Here is a 6,000-nt window from a genome sequence, read left to right as displayed (position 1 = left end):
ATCAATAATGAGCATTGTAGAGAACTTCAAGACTTAAGTTCCCTGTTGTGACTATCTAAAATAAATATCTTCTGTAATAGACTACCTTCTTGTTATTTACAGTGTCCTGAATTTTTATTTTCTTGTGCTTTGTTAGCTTTTACATAAAGCAATCGCAGCATTGGCCAGCCATTTTATCTCTCCTTACATGGACATACAAATCAATCTGTCCTTTTTAAACAGCAGTTGGAGAACAATTAAGAATTCTGTAAAGGTATTCTGGTATCTAAGCAAAGGGAGACAATGACTACAAAATGGATCACAGTCCAGAACTGGGAACCTTGGGCTCTTCCCTGGTTATATACCTGGACATTCAATCATCTAAAGAAAGAAAATGTGTCTAAAGCCTAATAATACAAAAGTCATTAACCAAGAGCCGAGTAGGCTTCTTACAATTAACCTTTAATTTGTTTTCAGTTAAACCCAGATTCAAGAGACAGTTTTGTTTATGTCAAAGGGCACAGTTCAGAAGGCACCTCTATTGAGGAAAGAAGCTTAAGTATGCTTAAGGATGAGCAGTCCATGTGCTTTTCACATGCTTAAAGATGAGCAATCCATGTGCTTTTCCTCCCGTCTGTTTATATGAATTAACACAAATGGATGAACTTGTATTTTTGAAAGGTTTTATGGCAAAAAACCCCCAGGACTAATGGATTTTTCTTATTTTTAAATGTTTTTACTTCTAAATTTTAATGTACTTACACAAAATTTAGTATTGTTCCACTTAAAAATATGGGGCACATTGCTCACATCAAGAAAAGACTGTTCATATTTAGATTATTTAATGCCTGTGTTAATGTTGTTAGTTCACAGACCACATTTTTCTCTCATTAGATGAATTCACCTTTAATCTTTCTACCTTACTGCTCCTGAACATACTTTATAAAATCTATGATGCGTATAATTTTCTTTTGTAATATTTCTTACTCCTCTAATAATTCTCTCTTTTCTCCGAAAGAATTGCAGTTTCCTTTCCCTTGCCTTTTTGGAGGTTTACAGGCCTGTCTTTAAAGTATGTTGTGTTTTTGATTTCCTTATTAAATAAATGATTTGTTGATCCTGAGACTCATTTTGATTAATTCAAAATTAACATAACACATCCAAATTCACTACATTTTATGCATCCTTCAGAAAATAGTCCACTCTCAAGATATAACACATCCTGGGAGTGGACTATAATAACTGACCTGAAAATTCATGTTGGATACTTCATTTGACAAATGTATCTCTCTTTTCTTGACATATTTATGAATGGCTATGTCAATTGGCGAATTTCCATTTATTGGCATAACAAGTAATAACGGCCACAAGTTGTTGGAGAGTAGGCTTAGATTAGACATCCGTAAGAATTACTTCACAGTCAGGGTGGCCAAGATCTGGAACCAACTTCCAAGGGAAGTGGTGCTGGCTCCTACCCTGGGGGTCTTTAAGAGGAGGCTTGACGCCTTCCTAGCTGGCATCATTTGAGTCCCGTTTTTTCTTCTGCCCAGGTGGGGGGTCGGACTTGAAGATCTACAAGGTCCCTTCCGACCCTACGTCTAGGATTCTATGATTACCACTGGAAGAGTTTGAGGATTTTTGAAAATCCACTAATGGCATTTTGAATACCAATTCTCTTGGTTTTTAAGCTCTATTTATTAATAAATTAGAAACTATTTTAAAAATAATAGTCTAATAATCGTAATTAGTTTCATACACTTCCCAGGTCAGAAGAAAACACATGAAATTACACAACAGTTTTAAGAAATCATTCATTCCTTATATAGTTTCATCATCCTATTATTTCTCCAATCTTTATGGTTGCAAAAAAAGCAAATACAGTATGCTGTTTTGTAGGCACTCTAGTCTATTCCATGCTGGAAAAGATTGCCCTTTTTATTCGTATTTGACTATGCATATGCCTGAACATAGTATAAGTCACTATTCATTCTAGAAAATGGTACTTTTGTTCAGCATGTATATACATATATATATTTATGTGTGTGTGTGTATATTTATATACATATTTATGTGTGTGTGTGTATATATATACTTATATATATTATATATAAAAATATGTATATATTTATATATGTATATATTTATTTGTGTGTGTGTGTGTGTGTGTGTGTATCTTTAGTTGAGAACAACCTGCATCTGTAGATAGGAGATTTTTATTTGTCATGGGCAGACATGATCTCAAAGATATAAGTATCAAAACTGAAATACTGAAATCTGATGTTTGTATAACCTTGTATCTGTTTTTGTTATCATTAATTTTACTCTGTGTTTAAACTTTTTGGTACAACTTTAGCATTGAAAAAATCTCAAGATGGTAATGTAGATTATACTATATTCGTTTACCTCAAAAAGTGTCAGTAGTCTGTAGAGAAATTTCTCATAATTCTTTCCTAGTGTTCTCCAAAATAGTCTCACAAAAGTAAACATGTTTATCACACTAGCTTATTGATTTCTTAAGGAGGAACTGTCTATCAGGAGATATATGATGGGTTTTAAGAAAATTCCTCAAAAAAGAGAGACTTGTTCAGACTCCATGTTAATCATAAAAGATGAACAAAAAAATGTAAGACTCAAGCCTAACATATTTTGAGTACTATCTAAGGATCTGTGTATTCTTAATGTCTGCTGAAATTAGGTCAACATTGAGGTACCCATATATTATTAAAATATCTAATCCTTTTAGGCTGTGAGGCCAATTCTGATGATGTACTGGAATAAAAGATTCAATGGAGTTGCACTAAATTTACATTAGGACATCTAAAGGTAAATTGATCATTGTTGTTTTTTTAGCCACAGTGGGAGAACCTTAAAAATACAAATCCACTCTAAGTCATCTTCTTACACAAACTGCCTAAACCTAATATGAATTCAGAGTCAAATCTCATCATTTTATTTCTAAAACCAACTCTTTACCCCTGCTGTCTCTATAGAGCCAGCCCAGATGGGACAGAGGGAACTACATTTTTACATTTGTAAGTCATTAGAAGTGCTTACTTTTATTCCAGTTGCATATTTTTAATTGTTGATCATGTATGAATAAAACATTGCAGTTTCCAAATACATTTATAGGGTTGGCAGTTAGCAAATCATCTTGCTTGTTCATGGGATAAAATGTTGATGCTTATAAGAAGTGAAAAATTAAAAGGGATTATTTTCTTGATTATGGGAATTTTTAGCTTTTTCTAGCTTGTTAAAATGTTCTAAATTAGTACGGCCTCAGAATACTGGAAAAGTCCATTACATATTTGTATTTTAAGTGAAAGAAGAAACTGAAACTATCCAACTGTACAGCCAAGGTGCGTCTGGGGATATTTTAAAACTTAGGAATCCCTATGTGTCCTTCTTTCTTCTTTTTCTTTGTCTTACACTGAAGTCTCCAGTTTCTTCCCCATTCTCAAAGAGAGAATATTGAGCTGGATAGAACATTGGTCTGATACAATACTGCAATTCCTTTGTTTTTAAGATGGCAAGGTACCAGGGAGAAGAAATCAGGTAAAGGTTTTAGAATTTTTCTTTGTAGTGGGCTAGGAATTTCATTTTATTTACTTTTTGGTGCATTTGTCTTTCTTTTGGGCAGATGTCAAAATACAGAATTAGCCATCAGTCCCTGTAGCTCTGCAGGAATGCTGCAGGTTTTTACTCCTTAAAACCAAGACCACTGCAATATTTCAAAAGGAAAAAAAGTAACAATGGTCACCTCTATATTTCTGTTCATCCATGCAAGATGTTTTTGTACCACTAACTCTCCGGAGGAGTGATATTTACCAAATATACATAAATAATGACCAAAATGTGAACTGTAATGTTCACAGTATAGTCCAATTACATGAATCTCTGATTAAGTAATCTATTGACTTTGTTACACATTCATTTTAGGTGCCTTCTGAAGCTCTTAACCCCCATATTGTCCATACATTAACACCTGAAACTAGTTTTTAAGTATACTTTACATGGCTTAAAGTGATGCCAGTCTAGGGCAGGTTTACCTCTGATCCATATTACCCAGCTTATGTTCCACTATTGAGTGATTACTCCCCACTGAGCCACCCAAGTTGCAGTCCTCCAACATCCCACAATGCAGTGTCCCACCCCCCACCCTCCTTTTTTGTGTGGACAAACTTTGCATCTCTGGAACTCTACTACCCAGAGGGTGATTCTGGCACCAAACACGCTTTCCCACATCTGGGGATGTGACCTTCTCAGCCCCTGAGTGCAAACCCATGCAAACAACCTGCAGAGCACATGCCAGGTAATCAGGCTGAAGGGCATAGATGGGTCCAGCATGATTGGGGTGGAGAAACAAGGTAGGGGATGGATCTGATCCCCATGAGCTGGAAATTCCATTCTGGGGCAGAGGCACTAGCCCCTCAGCACTCCTACCCCAGGAAGCACAACCAGCACCTCCATACCCCAATCCTGAATCCCAATTTATTACAACATGAGAAGCTCTTTAATTTATTTCCTCTTTATTTCTTTTTAAATTATTTTTTTTCTTACCTCTTTTTATATTGTTCTTCAGTGGCTGAGTTCCTGCCTTTCACCACCTTTCTTCCACCACCATTTCCTTTTTACTTCCTATGTCATTACCCACCCCATCCCATTAACTTTCCACCTTCCAACTTCATGTTTCCACCCACCCCAACCCGTCTCTCATGAACTCCCCATCTAGAGTAGGGATAGAAGACTGCCCTGGCTTGCCAGCCATGGGGCAACTCACAGCTTTAGCTTCTAATCAGGACTCTGCTTGCCAGCTCTCTAGTGGCAAGTCACAGTTGTGCAGGTCAGGGAGAGCCAAAGATGGTTTTTAGCCTTAAGGTGTAACTGTTCCAAACTTAAGCTAGCACTAACACTGCTCAACGTTTGAGCAGCTGAAGTGTGACAAGGCCCTCTGTTAAGCAGGAAACTTATATTTTCAAAATCTAGGCATGTTTTACTCATTGTACCGTATCAGCCAGAAAATGTCAGAGCCATTATTTTAACTCTGACCCAAATAAAAATAAGAAAATCACTCCATATTTTCTTAGTAATTTTATTTCTCCATCATTTTGTCAATTGTCCACTCTGAAGTGCTAATTAGGTGCAAGAAGCTAATTGAATTACCACAGAGGTCTAATCTGAATTTCTGTCCACAGGAGGTGTTTTAAAAAATATAAATTATCTTTTGCTCAGCAGCATTTATTTCCTCTGCCAGCTCTGGATGTTGCAAGAGCAAGATTTTATTAAGAAATGTTAATACAACAAAGTAATACACAGCTGTGTGCCTCTGAACCTCCATGCTGCCCAAAACCAGACTGGATCTTCATGGGCTGGATCCTACCTTTACATGGACTAAATTCAGCTCATGCACCATAGGTTTTCGACCTCTGTTGTAGACTGGGTCATACTGGCTGTGTCTACATGAGATTCTATACTGCACAGTTGACTTATCTACTGCACAGCAGAGCCTCACCATCTACACATACGGGTACTTACTGGGCATGTCTACACAAGACATTATATTGCTGTAGCAGTGAGCATAGCTCATTGCTATGGTGGCATAGCTCATCATTATGACAATGTAGGATCGGCAGGCACTAACCATAATGCCACTGCTACTGTGCAGTAACAATGAGCTACTATGCAGTAATTCATTACTACTCTGCAGTAGGGTTGAAAACGACCTGTGAGCTGCCAGGACTGTGCAGTGCCAGTGAGTACTAAATGACTGTGCAGTACCAACTGTGCATTCAGTGACGTGTAGATGCACCCACTACACAGGAAATTAATCAACTGCACAATAAATTTACTACCTGCATATGTAAATTGCCTGCACAGTAAGCCAAATAGCATTAATTGCATGTGTAGATGCACCCACTGTGACTTACAGCTTAACTATTTCAAGAATGAGTGATAGCTGAAGAAACATGCAGGTTTGCATTAGATTTCTGAAGCAAATACTCTTCCTTTAAGACAACAACAAAA

Source organism: Crocodylus siamensis, chromosome 1 (genome assembly GCF_052110815.1).
Source record: "Crocodylus siamensis isolate JL-2025a chromosome 1, ASM5211081v1, whole genome shotgun sequence".
NCBI lineage: Eukaryota > Metazoa > Chordata > Crocodylia > Crocodylidae > Crocodylus > Crocodylus siamensis.
This window is presented reverse-complemented; position numbering follows the sequence as displayed.